The 17,807-nt window shown below is 39.4% G+C and overlaps 1 protein-coding gene across 2 annotated transcripts in view; it reads right to left on the bottom strand.

Moving 5' to 3' along the window:
- Positions 1-17,807, bottom strand: part of peak1 (pseudopodium-enriched atypical kinase 1) — a 104,274-nt gene that overhangs the window by 43,311 nt on the left and 43,156 nt on the right. The window contains exon 1 of one of the 2 annotated variants that reach the window (XM_085164693.1): positions 10,290-10,318. The exons of the other annotated variant lie outside the window; for it this stretch is intronic. The gene's annotated coding sequence lies outside the window, so the exon portion shown is untranslated. Of the gene's footprint in view, positions 1-10,289; positions 10,319-17,807 lie in introns of those variants that run through there. 2 annotated transcript variants of the gene reach the window in all.

The following is a 17,807-nucleotide window of genomic DNA, read 5'->3' as shown; positions in this document are numbered from 1 at the left end:
CAGTTTAGGATTTATTAGCTAAAAAGATTTGTGTGTCTTAAGTGCACTAATTTGGTTACACACCAGTAAGAGATAAATCATTCAACTGATGTTGACATGACCTGCAGAGCAGGCAACAGGGAGAAAACAGCCACTAAGAAAATACAACTCAGACACAGCTAAGTAAAAACAAAGCTCAATTACAGGCTTAACTATAAGAGTTATGTTCCAACAAATGAGCAGTACTGAGAGACATGGTATGTAACCTACAGAATGTTCAATAGTCACTTTCACAATCCAAACAAGTTACAGAGCCAACAATATACAGACCACCAAGGAAGCCAGACAACAGAAAGGAGCAGAGAGGAAGCACAGGCCTCAGTTTATCCACATAATTTCAACCGCAGCTTTATCACAACTGATCCGGAATACCAGCAAATTTAACATCCCGTGACTGCCTTTCATCCTTTATGATTTACTGCAGCATTGAAGATGAACATTAATGAATGTAAATATAAATTTGACAGTCAAGAAATAACATTATTTTAGCTAACTGCAGACAATGGAAGTGTTAACATAAATCATAACATAAAACATAAAAAAAAAAACCTTGCATGAAAAAAGACTGATATTGCCTTTCATCCAACCCTCGCATAAGAGAGAGAACGAAACAGCAACATGGAAAAGATCACAAACAGGAAAACGCAAAAAACAGGGGATTTACGTCTAACAGCATTAAATCGTTGTTGAATATATGAAAACCCTGTTTTTACATGTGTCAACTGCAAAAACACTTAAACAGGCAAAACACTAAGACTCACTGGCTGACAAACAACCGTACTGAACTCTACGTATAAATATTGTGTACGGTGCAATGATTAACGTTTAAAGGGAATGGCTTTTACTGTGCATCTCCTTTATGGGATTCACGATGCATCAAGGCCCCATTCATGTGGATGTAACTCAAGATGGACTGAGTGTAATGGACTGAGTCCACTTGTAATGTACTAAGCGGCCAGACGGCTCACTCTCTCTGTGAGTTTTGCAGCTGCTACTCTGTGTTTGTGTGAAACTGTCTGCTGCAGCTGGTCTGCTCGCATGAAGACAAGTCGAGTTGGTGAGGCAGTCACACAGCTTTGAAAGAGTGACAATAACAATGTGTATAAATAACACAGATACTGATCCAGAAGCTGCAACCTCCAGGGATGTGTATGTGTGTGTGGGGAGGATGATAATAATAAAAATGTAAAAAAAAAAAAAAGAAATTCCAGTTTCTCTAATGGCCACTTGAAGCTGAATGACCAACTTCAACAATGTAAAATAACATGTTTACTGCCTTGTACACAAAACTGTTTTGGTCTTTACAGCCAATAATAACTCCATAACAACTCATTCAAAGCCACAACTCATCCACCTGGTTACTGTTAAGACCTAAAATTAGGGGCGTGGCTACTCTGAGTGACGGCTGACAATTTACGAGCTCATCCATGAAGTAGCAAAGCTGTGGATTTAGTGTACTAGTATTATTTCACCCACAATCTCTTATTAGCAACTATCTGTGAGTGGTTAGCTTGTTAGTTTTGATACCATAGCACTCCACACTTTGATTCAAACACTGGCTTTACGTCCAGCTTTTAGATACAGTCTGTGTGTGATCCTAGACTAGACTGCGACAGTGCCATACCTCTACTCTAATGAGTTGTGGCATCGGCAACAATTCAAGCTTCCACTGGGATTTTGTTGTCTTTTTGTTTTATGCTGGAAAAACAGACAGTTGTGTCCATGTTTCACAGATGTATCTGAGCTTTAAATAAATGGTAGGACACAATCAGGTATTTTTGTGTGTTCTTTGACATAATAATAAACATAATGCAAGCAGGAGAAAAACTGCAACAAGAACTGCATTTTCAAATCATTAATTGTGAAAGCTCAATCTCTAAGAACATGATTTACTTGCAACGTGAGCACACATTTTATTTGAAAATTTACTCAGGAGTTTCTTCAAGGCTAAAGTCTTCACCAGACAGTAAACATGGGCCACACGAGCCCTTTAGTGGTAGGTGCTGACAAATAGATATGAGCATTGTGACAAGTTCACCTCATTATGAGCTCACCTCCCATTGCTTACTTAGTGACAGATTTGACTAGGAACAGTCGATGCAAAACGAAATGACAGTGTCAAAACAAAGTCCTCACTGCAAGTAGCAAGGCTCAGTCATTATCTCTTAGCAGTTCCAAATGTCTCAAGTCTCAGTTGCTGTTGTTTATCTTCAATATAGCCACTGGTGACAGGACTAAAGTATTCCAAGTTAGCTGTCAATGTCAGCAGGTTCCTTTTCTATAACAAACGTTTGAGTGTTCCCCCCAAATAAAGCACATTTTTTTCTGATTCTTGTATAACTATTTTTATGTTTTTAATTCATAACTATATATTTTTGCTTTTTTTTTGGTTCCTATGGGAAAAAAACAAAACACTGACAAAGAAAATTGTAAATCAGTGCATTAATTACACTGGAATATTAGTCAATTGAAATCTGTAGAAAACTGAAACAAAGAGAATAAATTCAGGAGAGAAAAGTTATATAAAACAAACAAGCAAACAAGCCAAAAAAGCAAAAGCACAAAACAAAAACACAGAAAAGGAGACAAAAAACAAAAGGGGAGAAGAAAAAAATGAAGCCAACAACATTCCAGTGCAGTGTTTGGTATTGTGCAAGCTCTGGGAGAGTAACTGCAGTCTGGCCTGGGAAAGAGCCACTGCAGGTCCCCTTGGGATACGAAACCCGCTGGCCCCCAGACAAACACCAGTGGAGTGGCAGAGCAGACATAGCCAGATGTGTGGGAGTGCACAATACAAACAAAAAGAACACATGCATTTAATGGCACGCACACACACACAAATATACACCCACGTTCACTCACATCCACTAAACTCTATTGTAAATAAATAAAGCTGAGGAGTTTTTTTCTTTTAAAATAAAAAAGGGAATCATAAAAAAATATGACGATGATTAGCTATTTGGAAATTGTTAAACAGAAGTAAAATTAATCGTGCAAGAAAGCTGCTGATTATCATAAAAGCTGTGAAAAAACAAATAATGACTCAGAACAGCCAGACCAGCAGGAAGCTGCTATGTACATACAGCACATGAAGCTTACACAGAAGATGCACTGTAACTGTTTTACTCTAATGCACTAGGGCCAATAAATATAAATTAATGTTGTTAAATATTATGTGTTCATGTTGAGTGCTTCAAGTAGAATACAGAAAAGATACACACCATCTAAAACTAATAGCAATAACTTCGATAGGTCATTAAACATTGTTAATATAGATACGGTTAATATAGATACTTCTACCTGATCACATGAATTCTGAACTGGAAAAAAATCTTCTTAGCTTATGGAAAAATTCAGCAGTATGAATTTTGTATGCAAGTTCCATATGAGATTCATACTATTGCATTTCTCTGTATAATCCCAGTGGAGGCAAAACAATAGAGGACAATGAAAAATAAGTTTATCTCATTGAATTTTCACTTGTGCTCATCAACAATTAGATTCGTTTTTATATTTATCTTTGTTTTTATATTTATCTTTGTTTAATCAATGTCTAAGGGCCAGCTGAGACTGAAAAGGTACAAAAAAATGTAAACTTACATTTCACATAGTGCTTCTACAAAAAATGCACAAAAAATTAAAGCCTGAATCAGTTGCACACAAGCGTAACACTGCAGCTGATTTCTATTAACACAAAAATCCGCTGTAGGTCTATAAATAACAAGCGTTGCATTGGATGATTTCTCCGTTTCACCCACACTGCCACACCAACACGCACATATTCTCTCATACTCACTCACACTCTCCACACTCTGGTGTAAAACTGATACAGTTATTAGCCAGGGGCAGGCTGGTGATAACTGTGGAGAGCTCATGAAGGCTTTCTTTCCCCCTCTGACTAACATGCCCCGCCTGCTTCCACTACCTCCACCGTGTGAAACAGAGGCTTGTTGGCACCAGGAAGCAGTGAGGGTAGTATCGTGCTGAGAGCTGGTTATCCCTCGGGTGCTAGTGGGGGGTGGGGGGTGGGGTGCGGTGAACAGCAATCTGTTGGGATCACAGCAAATTCTTTTGGCTTCAAGACTGTAACATCACACTTCCACATGCTTGCTAAAAGTGCCTTCAATAGTTGCAGCATTTTGTGGCAAGGCGAGTAGCGAGAGGCAGACAGGCAGCCACACAACCCCTCCCTGGCTAGCAGGTGAACTCATTTGCAGTAGCACAACTTTGGAGTCTTATTTGTGTCGAAATAGGCGCAGAAGACAAAACACAATAATGAGCAAATCATTTCACAGCTGCAGGTATTCAAATTTAACAATGTGCACGCGTACAACTCAGCACAGCTCAGCACAAAGACGCATCACACATTCGAGGGGGGGCTGTGGCAGATTCACACTCACGCAGGCGGCTCTAATCTCAAAGATGAATTCTGCTTGCTCAACTCAATCTGACTTTTGGTAGCTTGGAGGACAGAGTCCAAAGGAAGAAGGGCTTAATGTGATTGGTGGCTTTCAAAGCAGTGACACTGCAAGTTCTGTGATTGACAGGTTCAATTTACAGTGTTAAACCAAGTTACACTGTGGAAGTAAATTCAGTGCTATTTTAACCCGTATAAGAATCTGCCGAAATAGCTATCATCAGATATTACCACTGCTACATAGCAACTATCACTGGATTACCTTGGTGCTGCAAAAACCTTGAGGATTCAAAGCCAAGTTATGCAGTCTCTTTCCTCCTGTCCTATTACTCTGTTACAAAATTCTGAAACTAGTAAGAAACTTTGAAACCAGGTCAGTAAAGCTTTCATTTCAACAGCCACTTCTGAGGCTGCATTGAACAGCAGGTGGCTTTTTTAGGTTTAAAAAAAAACAAAACTACACACTGCACAGTATGCCGAGATATACAGTGGGGCAAAAAAGTATTTAGTCAGCCACCGATTGTGCAAGTTCCCCCACTTAAAATGATGACAGAGGTCAGTAATTTGCACCAGAGGTACACTTCAACTGTGAGAGACAGAATGTGAAAAAAAAAATCCATGAATTCACATGGTAGGATTTGTAAAGAATTTATTCGTAAATCAGGGTGGAAAATAAGTATTTGGTCACCTCAAACAAGGAAAATCCCTGGCTCTCACAGACCTGTAACGTCTTCTGTAAGAAGCTTTTCTGTCCCCCACTCGTTACCTGTATGAATGGCACCTGTTTGACCTCATCATCTGTATAAAAGACACCTGTCCACAGCCTCAACCAGTCAGACTCCAAACTCCGCCATGGCCAAGACCAAAGAGCTTTCGAAGGACACCAGGAAAAGAATTGTAGACCTGCACCAGACTGGGAAGAGTGAATCTACAATAGGCAAGCAGCTTGGTGTGAAAAAATCAACTGTGGGAGCAATCATCAGAAAATGGAAGACATACAAGACCACTGATAATCTCCCTCGATCTGGGGCTCCACGCAAGATCTCATCCCGTGGGGTCAAAATGATCATGAGAACGGTGAGCAAAGATCCCAGAACCACACGGGGGGACCTGGTGAATGACCTGCAGAGAGCTGGGACCAAAGTAACAAAGGTCACCATCAGTAACACACTACAACGGCAGGGAATCAAATCCCGCAGTGCCAGACGTGTTCCGCTGCTGAAGCCAGTGCATGTCCAGGCCCGTCTGAAGTTTGCCAGAGAGCACATGGATGATACAGCAGTTGCATCCCAAGAACACCATACCTACTGTGAAGCATGGGGGTGGAAACATCATGCTATGGGGCTGTTTTTCTGCCAAGGGGACAGGACGACTGATCCGTGTTAAGGACAGAATGAATGGGGCCAAGTATCGTGAGATTTTGAGCCAAAACCTCCTTCCATCAGTGAGAACTTTGAAGATGAAACGAGGCTGGGTCTTCCAACATGACAATGATCCAAAACACACCGCCCGGGCAACAAAGGAGTGGCTCCGTAAGAAGCATTTGAAAGTCCTGGAGTGGCCTAGCCAGTCTCCAGACCTCAACCCCATAGAAAATCTGTGGCGGGAGTTGAAAGTCCGTGTTGCTCGGCGACAGCCCCAAAACATCACTGCTCTTGAGAAGATCTGCATGAAGGAATGGGCCAAAATACCAGCTACTGTGTGTGCAAACCTGGTAAAGACCTATAGTAAACGTTTGACCTCTGTTATTGCCAACAAAGGTTATGTTACAAAGTATTGAGTTGTATTTTTGTTATTGACCAAATACTTATTTTCCACCCTGATTTACGAATAAATTCTTTACAAATCCTACCATGTGAATTCATGGATTTTCTTTTCACATTCTGTCTCTCACAGTTGAAGTGTACCTCTGGTGCAAATTACTGACCTCTGTCATCATTTTAAGTGGGGGAACTTGCACAATCGGTGGCTGACTAAATACTTTTTTGCCCCACTGTATACAAGTTTTCGATAGTTTCAGTAAATCTTTGGCACCTTGTTGGCATAAAAGTGCTGTGTTATACCTGTCAAACTATGTTCTCTGACATTTTTCATAGATTAAACAGCAGGAATGGGAATCAATCTATTTTAGTGACAGGCTGGTAGTAACAAAGGATACAAACTGGTTCTTTCTGAAGTTGCCTGTTATGTGTAGACAAAACACTGAACAGTCAGGTGCTATTGCTCAAGACCACTTTCAAAAAATTATAAAAATGACTGAATCATTGGAAGAGAAATATAAAGAAATGAGGGATGCCATCAAAGCTTCTAGAGAGTACTGTATGTCCTTTTCAACTGCTTTCAAAAGCAGCTAGATGTTATACGCAATACATCTGTTAAACTCTTTCTGTGGCGTCCCCATTAAAAACAGTAATTAATAATAACTACTAAATATTCTGGTGATACAATTGGGTGAGACAAATAATGTATATACAGCAAAATACTAACAAAAAAGGAGGAAGATATAAAAAAGCTTACATAAAGTACATATACATTACATGTATGTAAAATACAACACTGATTAAAAATGGTTACTCTTGCACAACTTGCCTATCCAGGCTTTAGTCTTTCTGGAGGACAAGCATTTCCATGTATAGGCTGAATATATAGGAAGCTCCAAGAGACAGAAACAGCCTCAAGACAGAACTGAAGCTCCTGGAAAAAATGTGTCCTACTTTCTTCAAAGAACAATCGCCTGTTTCTTCTACAGCGCTCAACTCTGGAGAAATGAGAAGTGGGGACAGATTTGATAACAGCTCCCAATTACCATCAATAAAAAGAAACTGTGTTTCTTTGAGTGAAGAAATTCTCCCTCTCTCTTCCCATGGTGGTTTTGGACTGTGTTATGATGGTAATGGGGGCCAGGCTTATTTCACTAATGATTTAACCATGCCTTTGTCTGTTTCTCTGCCTGCTAACTGTGTCCTCTGGAGAACGGCTATGCTAATCCAAAAATCTGGCTTCAGTTTAGAAAGCACTCACAGCTGTTTTCATGTGTTGTGTGAAATCCAGGAGTATTTTTGAAAAGGTGTCAGACATTGGTGCAGAAAATAAATAAATTTAATAAAAAAAATCAGGAAAGTAAAAGTTAGAGAAAGAAAAGAGAAAATATATCTCTGATCAATTTTATCATTTTCAACATTTTCTAGCTTTTGAGGGACAGAGACCTTCGTTTTTTGCAATGTGAGCAATAATCTCTTTCTGTAGCTTTGAGGATGGTGATAAGGCACGGGCCAAGAAATGATGCTGGCATCTAGAGCTTGGAAGAGAATACCACATCATCCAATTAAACTGAACATAACACCATCCCAGCTCTCAACTGCCAAGTGCAAAACAAACTAACAGCAGCAGAAACTAATGGACGCTGGAGAAGGCTAATGCCATCCTGCGCCACTAGCTTGTCCAGTTAAAATGCACACAGGAAAAAGACAAGAAGATCCCTACGGGTGGAAAGTTTTGAAAGAGACAGTCTGTGTTTGCTTTGTACAACACCTTTGCCTTCGCCTGAACAAGCATTTCCTCCCCCTTGCTTCCTCTGACCAGCCACAAATAGTTTGAATTGGCGCAGTGTGTGAAATTAAGCCTGACGGGTCTCATTAACAAAAGCCAGTCAGTATTTTTTTCCCCCTTGGCATAGCTGAGATTTGGAAAAAGTGTCATTTCAGTAGCAATACTGGAATTTTTGCATTTGCCACATAATTCACTTTTTCTAAGCAGATTTAGGAATTAAGGTCAACAGCAAAAAATTATGAGAATTTTTTTTTACTGTGATTTCTTTTTCTGCTAAAACATGGGGAGGATATTTGTTATTTTACTTGGCTTCAAGCCCACGCCTCGTTTCAAAAAAAGTGACCCAACACAGTGCGCATGTAGCCTTAAGGTCTCAGTACAATGCACCAAATAAAAGCAAGTGTTGCAGAGAAGATACGACTAGTGGTTCTTTCTGAAAGGTCAAGTACAGCACATGAAGTATCTATTGTCATTATCCACACAAACAGTAACATCTGTGGTGGGAGCTGTGGAGATGGAGGCACATGCAAACAGACCAGGACCTAAACCTGCTGAGACACAGCAGCACAGATGGCTGCCTTTTTATCCAGCTGGCACTGAGACATATGGAAACAGAGATCATTAGTGAGGTAATAAGTGCATGACAGTGTTAGCAAAGGTAAGTTAGTCATCAACAAAAGGCTTTTAACTAGCAGAAAAAATTGGATCAGCATGGATTACTAAGAAAAACGCTGTTTCTGAATTTAAGCACTTCCCTGATCAGTCCCGTCCTTTTGATATTTGCAGTTGGTCAAAAGACTCTGTGTGTTTTACCATCTTTAAGCTCACGTAACAGTTGTTATGAATATATTTTTATGAGACCTTACTAAGATAATATTTTTATTGCCACAAGTCATAGATTACTCAGTTACTCTGACTCTGCTCGGATCACCTGGTTGTCGTGTTTATGGCTTTCCAAACACATGTTGCAGGGAAGTTCTCTCTGGTGGGCAAAATACACAACATCAACAGTAGCAACATGAGCTCCTAATTTTTCTTTTTAGGTGTTCATTCATCAGCTGTACTGGCATTTGTCAGCAAATAGCTAAAATTGGCCGATCTATCGGATGAGCTCTAGTGCCAAGCACAAGAAATACATACCCATGTGTTTGCAAAGGTACAGCTGTGAAAAATATGTTGAGACCAAATGAATGGATGAAAGAGAAGGTGAATCAGGAATTAACATTTAACATATATAACCCCTATAAAATCGAATGTTTACTTTGTAGGAAATCTAGCTTTCATTGTTCTTTTTCAAAACGTGCAAAACAAAACTCATCCTAAACAATATACGCATTAAATACAATCAATTTACTATCAAATCAATTCAAAACTATCACAATGTTCCTCCATTTAAAAGGTAATCGGATGCATGAATGCAAAAACGAGTGGTACTAAAAGGAAAAAGTAAGCTCATTTCACATCCAACACCGGACTAATTCAAAAAGTGTGTCTAGCACTAAAGCCAAAGATTTAAAAAAATACTGCTGCATTCATAGCTTCTGAATTTATATAGGCAGAGGAGGTGACGGCTATATTTTATGTACTTTTTACTAGATTTAATTTACCACAGGGGGGAAAAACAGCATACATGAGTTATTAAAGCAGAGTATTTGCATCTTCAAGTATGCCCCGAGACGATCTATAAGCCTTCACTTCCTATAAATGATTCCAATAATCTAATATTCCACTGCGCGCATTGGCTGCTGCTTCAGTTATTCAGGTCAGTTTTCACAAAGCCAGTTATGAAAGTAAAAAGTGCTTCAGTAGCTGTTATAGATATCTTACATGCCATAATATGGATAGAGTATTGCACTAATAGGCAAACTGCAATGCTAGGAGCTGTAATATGACAACCAGTAAGTCATCAAGTTGTGAACAGTGGCAGCGTGTATACAGTTTCTGCTTTGAAGAGAGACAGTATTTCAGTACAAATGCAGCACAGGGAACAGAAATAGCAAAACAGTGAAAGAAAGATAAGAGACTAATCACAGAAAGACTTCAATCCGTGGGGAGAAATCAGACTTCTTGGGTATCAACTTGAACAAGTGACAAAACAGAACCGCAAATAAAACACTGGAGAGGCATGCACTACAAAGGACAAGTCGAGACTTTGGTTTTTGATGAGTAAAAGTGTATTATTCTGTATGGGCTCACCTAACAACCAAGAAAAGTGCATGAGAAAAACACAGAGAGACAAACAGACCAACACACTCATTCTCAGACAAACCAGAAGCAAACTCGCAGTGCAATGAATCAAGCAGCACCACTGCACCGTTGAGGCTCATTTTCAGAGCAAGTCATTGTTCTGGCACAGTGTTATAGAGCAGATATCAGATTTACTGGTACATTGATCACCCAGGCAAAGTCATCCAAAAGCCATAGACGACAATCTATTAAACAAATGAAAGAAACACAGTGAATATCAACTCATTTGAGTTTCAAGTCGCCCCGATGGCTTGTTCTTAGCATCAGTCTCTCGTGTTCATCCTACAGTTGGACAAACACTTTTTAATTAATCTTCTTGTTAAACAGTACAAAAAAGTATGCTGTTAGCATTAAGCTAACCTGTTTTACAGGGGTTTTACATATATACTGTATTACTTGACTTTGTAAGCGCTTCAACATGCATGTACAAGTTCATCAAAATATTAAAACTGTGGAATCATTTCACTGTTTTTTTCTGTTATGATTATTTATGTAGTTTACAATAAAGCCCTTACATACTTTTTCCTTTCTCCACGCACCTTGAACTGAATATGATACCTCCATTTCTTCATTCTAACACCCCTATTTAACTGTATAATCTGTTCAAGGTGTTGTATTAGGTGCAATATATGTGGCTGTACTATTTGTTGCTATGCGACTAAGGAAAATTTAGGAAAATAATGCAAAAGCATCCCCCCGTATTAAGAATTCAATCACTATAAACCGCTCCGCACCAATGCATCCGAGGACAATGAGTCTCTTTTAGGAGGATAAAAATAGCAGCAGTCATCTCAGGGGCGCCGCTTTTTTTGTTCATTTATTCACTTTACAACGGAAAAACAGATCTGTCAAAAATTGAATGAGGAGACAAGATGGAGAAAATATCCTCAGATGTTATGCTGTGAAAAAACCGCCAGCATACAGCATACATAGCATACATAGCATACATGTTTGGTATCAGAGGCAAACCTTTGAGGTCACACTACTTTGAACTTAGATGTTTTTTCCAGAATCATAACTGCAGAAACCTCTGAATTGTTTTTACTATGAGGTCCAGTACAACAAAAGACACTGGCAAACTTCAGTTTGCTCACTTGTTAGAAAAAAAAGCCCAAAAGTTACAACCCAAACTGCTGCATGGGTCTGGGAGTTGAAATGTGGTTCACATATTTCTGCCCATTACCAGAGTCAGGATGTCATATTAAATAATCCAGCAGACTCATTTCTATGGTTTTAGAAAAGACTTGGTCACAACTACTGTTGTTTGTTTACTACTACTTGTTTACTACTTTTGTGGTCTTTTTCTCCCTTGTGTTACGCTGTCTCTGGTACTGACTGCATTACTGGAGATAGACCAGATGACTGCAATTAGTCTGGTAAGTAAAACAGAAAAACAAAACAGATGGAATTTGCAGGGATTCAACTTTCAGTTAATCCCATGAATTTTGGGTCAGCCAGCAGCCAATCACTTATGTCATGTCTGCATGTAAAACAGCCAGAGACAGTCCAGTAAAAGAAGAAATTTCAATAAATCTCCAGGCTTTCGGAAAGACATTTAAAGCTCTTCTTTGGATGTTGGCTGCCTTTTGTTCTGTTCTCTATCCACACGATCCCGCACGTCTTCAATAATATTGACGTCCGGGCTCTGAGGAGGCCAATCCATGACTGATAGTGTTCCACTGTGAGTTTTTCTATCCAGATAGTATTTTACTGCATTGGCAGCGTGTTTGGCTTGTCAAGATATGCCAAGTTTATAGTTAATAGCTGCTTGGGAAATCATCTGTTTGGGAATTCATTTAGTAATTTTTGTCATTTTAACAAAAGAAACGGGAACAAATTGTTGGTTTTTGTAACAGACAGTGTGTAACAAAGTGTCTAAACATACAACACTGGTTGATGCCTTGAAGTCTGGGTCTCTTTTATATTTCAATGACTCACAGGAAAGTAGCGGAAGATGGCCCTGGAGAACTACTGCTCAAGACCACCTCAAAAATTACATGAAGTCTGGTTAATTAATTGAAAGCAAAACATAAAGAAAACAGGGGTGACTCAAGACTTTTGCATAGTAGCACATATTGAGCATCTCATATGCTCATATGACCCTTGCTTGTTTTTATATCCAACATGCTGTTAAACGTCTCCTGTGTCACCACTGAACAAAGGCATCAACCAATTATTTGCTGACAGGTCAAACGATTCTCAGTTAATCAGACTCGGATATATCTGGCACAGAACATAGTGTTTTATTACCTGACCGCCCAGATCCCCTTCACCTTTTTGAGCCTACAATCAAGTTCTGAAAGCAGTTTGCTGACTCACTCTCATGAACACTGTCTGCAGCGTGGCTGGGCTACAGGTCCCATCTGAACCACTAAAAATCAGCAGGACAACAATATATATGTTGGCAGCAAGATTAAAAAAAATCTCGAGTAAACAATATAGTGCTTAAGTTATTTAATCTCAACTGTGCCACGAAGCTGGGATTAAGGTGTAAGAGGGTAATCAATTTCGGCACAACATGATGACAACTGTCAACTCTTCTGTCTTGCTCAATCACATTTCAACAGAGCCTTATGAACCAGCGCACTCGTTTCGTTAAGAAAATATCCCAAACAACAACACTAGAAACTAAAGTACAAAACTGCTGGTTTGATGGTTATGCTCCACTTAATTTAAGGGATTGCGACATAAGCCTGCATTAAAATGTAAGGCCTGTGTTTTTCTTAAATATGGTGTGTTCAATATAGTATAAGTCTGTGGTTGAGTCAAAGAAACACAGGAAGCTTTTACACAACAACATGGCTCAGTGGAACACCACAGACAAGTCGCCACTTAAATCCTGAGCTTAGCGGCACAGTTGACGCCACACAGGCTGAGAAATTTGCAACTGACACTAAACACGCAGGTCAGTCCGGCTAGCAGATTCAGTCATGTGAACAGTCAGTATAAAGCATTGTATGGTCCCCGGTATCATCTTTACTCTTTCGTTCTGTCATCCGGCTCTATGTTGCCTATATTTCCATAACAACTATCCACAAGTTACTGTGCATCTTGAGCGACAGGGCTGACTGGTCTTGAGCAGATCCCCACAGTGAACAGCCAGTGCTATTCCCTATTTAGGTGAATGGTAACATAGTAAGTGAGCTAGAGCTGAAAAAAAAATTAAGAGTTCTCATATCAATCATGTAAGAAAACCCAACGGTATTTGTGTTTTTCCTCAAATGTTTTCACAGATTTTATTACAATGTCAAAGACATACAAAATAATTAGTGCAACCAGTGTACAAGCAATTACTGAAACCTGTCAGAACAGTTTTTGGTTACATTCACAGATCTTTCTTGTAAGATGTCTGCTACTGACTGGCCTTTAACCGTTGAATAAGTAACAAAAAGTATTTCTCAAGACTGCAGCTTGAAGAAAGGAAGGTCTGAAACTCTCAATATGACCGTTTCTGTGAAAAATCCTAATCTTTTCAGACTGGCTCCCTTTCAAAAGTTGTCTAAAAAGAATCACTCAAAATAAACGTGGATTTTATGAATAAAACCTCAGTGATTAGAGGTCATTATGCAGCTGAGCTGCTCTCCTGAAGATAATGACTGATTTTCTGCCATCAGCTGAATCTCAAAGAATTTCTGATCTGGTCTTCTTAAAGAGCATGGCAGCACTTGACACAGCAGAAAGAAAGAAAAAAACCCTCCTTGTTGGCTAGCGCTCACTGAAAAGCACTGGCACAGCTCGAGATGGCTCAAGGCAAGACTTTGGGTGGGAGTTAAAATCACTGAAGTTTGGTTTTTTTGAGTCTAAAATCATTCTGTATGATTTTTTTACAAATAAAAATAAGTATTTAGACTGTTTTTGCCCTGGATGTGCGTATATCAAGATGACCTCAAAACTGGAAGGTTTATCAGGTCAAAGACTACTAGATTTATTTCACAGTCCAGATCCAGCAAGCAGGAGAATGTGTTCATCATCAATTTCTCAATATTGCAGCAATCCATGTGCAAACCATTACTCACGTCGATTATACGTGCAGTATTTTAGCACATAACTATCAAAACGCAACTTGAGTATTTGTGGAAATCTCCACACTCAGAAAAGGGTCACCCGGAACATTTTACTACTCTTTGTTGCCCCAAGTAAACTTTGTCTTCTGTAGTTTTATCCATCAAATGACTTGCAAATTAAGTAGAAAATATAGTTAATACAAACCAAAGTTTATGACTGATTTTCTCCTTTAAGCTTTGGTGTCCCCAAATTGCTCATTTGGAGCAATTACAGGCCTGCAGACCTTTGGCATTCCAGCTGTCAATTCACCCCTGAGAAAGTTTCTCCTACACTTCCTGCAGCGCCTCCAGCCAGTTGGATTGGTTGGATGGGCTGTTCTAATGTACCATAGCATAGAGCTGTTCCCACAGCAGCTCAGCTAACGTCAAACTACAGGTCAGTGCTAGCAATTTTATTACAGGCATAATACCAGCTAACTGTTTCTTCTCTGAACAGTTTGTGTACAGTTTAAAGACACGCTGTGGGCCACAGTCCTGATGTAAGCTCCAACCAAAGGACATGGGAGTGTATTACAAAATGCCTTTGCTGTTTGAGGTCAATTTAATCTCATACAAATTTCTCACTTTACCACCACCCAAAGTCATCACGTCAACATCACCATCACCACATTTTTTTTCTGTTTCTTAAATGTTTATAAATTCACCAGATAACAGGACATTGGACCCTTTTCTGCTCTTCACTCATCTCTAGGATTTTCCTCCTAACGTCTGAGATCCTTTGCTCAAACCATGGCTGTGGCTGGCCCTGAGCTCTGGATAGCTTTAGTTTTAGCCACTTTGCCTTTGTTAGCCTCTTTAAAGTGAGTTATTTAGGTGTCGGTTTAGGTCTGTTGTTAGAGGCTAAGGTAACCCCCCCCCCCCCACACACACACACACACACACACACACACACACACACACTGACAACATGTGCAACATGTGTGGCTGGAGAACTCTGGAAATGATCCGATTCCAGTCAATGGCCATTAAGTCAGGCATTTCTGTACTGATTAGGGACTTGTGAGAAACATTGCTGCCCTTGCTAGCTGGTACAAGAATTCTTAGTTGATTAATAAAATTAGAAAAATTAAATTAAAGTGCTACAATTGGGGGTTATTTTAAAAATATTACAATGCCACCAGACAGTAACCCAGCCATGACAAACAACTGAACTTTTCTCTGGCAGGAAGCTGTAAATGACTTCGATGGAAAAGTATGCAGATGACAGTTATGCAAGAAGAAAGAAGGGCTGCTGGTGCTAGCACTGCTAAGGTTAGCTCCACACTCCAAACTAATCTGACACTGTGCATGCAATGCAATACATGATATGAAGAAATGCACATGTCAGCACCTTTTAAAACACCTCTTGATTATTAAGGAATATCAATCATGTTCCTTAACAATCCTTAATAATAATCTTAAGCACACATGCAGTATTATTATGAGCAGTGTTTAATGTTCTTATTATACTGGCTTCAATTTGCAATATTTCTTTTTGATTCGTCCTTTTACTGGTGACAAAAGGAGTTTGACAGTAAATTTCCATCTTGTGCACATAAGGTGCTTTCATGTTATAAAATAAAGGAAGCTTCCTCAGCTCAATCTTGACAGTCACATCAGGTAAAACATTAGCCTTTACTTCACCTGCGAGCCAGATGAAAATTTTGAGGTTGAATAACTTGTAATGCAGAGTCACTGCCCATCAAAAATATATGTAAAGATATAAAGAGTCTAGAACTGTGCACAGGGATGTGGACTGAATTATAAACAAAATTACATTTCTTTGGGGTCAGGCTGTGCAACATCAGCTAAGACACAGATTTCTTCCTTAATAGAAAGAAATCTGCTAGAGGAGGACTGTTATTATCCAATACACATAGAGCAAAAATAGTGACCAATAAACAGTGTTGGAGAGTAACGGAATACATGTACCGCCGTTACGTATTTAAAATACAAAATATGAGTAACTGTATTCCGTTACAGTTACCGTTTAAAAAGGTGGTATTTAGAATACAGTTACTTTGTTGAAATAAATGGATTACACAGCGGTACTTCCCTGTTTCATATTGTGGCGGGTCAGGCCTGTTTGGGTTTTGTTTGACAGCTACGTTCTGTTGTTCCAGGTGGCAGCGTTACGGTTGCCATGGTTACAGGGTGACGCTCTCTCTCTGCGTGTTTCCTGGGTGAGAGAGGCCTTTTTGTTGTTGTTGTGCTAAGCTAATAGGCAGAATGCTACAGGTATAGCTCTTAAGAATGTAGCATCATAGGCAGTGTAGTCCGTGCTGCAGGGAGAATGGACTGCCATACATGTTATGTGTCTGTGAGCGAGGGAGGGAGAAAAAGGAAAAGTACGAGCTGTCATCGAGCAAAAACGGGAGCTGGAAGCATGTAAATATAATAATAACCACTGCAGTCAAGAAGAGTGCCTGACGAGCCCAGTTGAAAGTAAGCTATTAAGACTCAACTGTACACCGTGTTCGTGTTTTCCTCCAAAAACAATAAGTTCCGTTGAAGCAGCCTTTCAACGCCTCTCTCTGTCTCTCACTAGCAAACTTGACCCAGACAACAAAGTAAAGCTAGTTTTCAGCTACAAGCCCGACACAGAACCCACCATATTAGCCAGAGGTCCCTTTACTACGGCTCGGAGCCGCGGACCTTCAGTAACAGTAATAAATCACAGCAATTGTACATTCATGTAGTTGTAAACAGCATGATAATATATTAAGTAATCCAAAGTATTCAGAATACGTTACTCTCATTGAGTAACGTAACGGAATACGTTACAGAATACATTTTGGGGCATGTATTCTGTATTCTGTAATGGAATAGATTTAAAAAGTAACCTTCCCAACACTGCCAATAAACCACCAAACAAACATCAATCAGACAGAATTAGCATCATGACTCTCCTCCAAACACAGCTGAGCAAGTACTTTTATTCTTCACATTTGAGCAAACGGTTATTGAATCAGTCATTTCTCCACTTGGCTTTTTATTTAAAGTTTCATTAAAACTTTCATGCTAAAGAAAAAAAACAAAACTTTTACTACAGATGCCACTCCCAAGCAGACAGCAGAGCACTCTGATAAATAAAGAGGAGCAAAAAGCTCATGCACTTTAATTTGAATTATTTAATTAATTACTGAAATTTGTTTGCAATCAGTATATTGGCACTAATATTAAAATCAATTTTACAAGATAAATTCAACACTCATACGGATCAGGAAAAAAAAATATCAGGAAGCAGAACATTAACCTTAATTTTTGACTTGTAAAGCTTAGGTTACATGAACAGAAAAATGTAAAGCAGAACAGCAATGAGACACTGAAACTGTGTCTCATTGTGCAACTAAGAAGGCTGTAGCTATTCCAGTGTATAAAGAGCTCCCATTAAAATGTGACCCAGCTTGTCCAAAGCCACACTTCCTTGCTTAATTAGAGGGTGTCCCGTCAAGCACCCAAACTCTCTTTTTTTCCCAAAAGCTTGACACTCAAGACGGGAGGCGGTAATG

Source organism: Neolamprologus multifasciatus, chromosome 7 (genome assembly GCF_963576455.1).
Source record: "Neolamprologus multifasciatus chromosome 7, fNeoMul1.2, whole genome shotgun sequence".
Classification (NCBI taxonomy): Eukaryota; Metazoa; Chordata; class Actinopteri; order Cichliformes; family Cichlidae; genus Neolamprologus; species Neolamprologus multifasciatus.
Note: the sequence above shows the minus strand (reverse complement) of the source record. Positions and strands in the feature narration are given on the sequence as shown.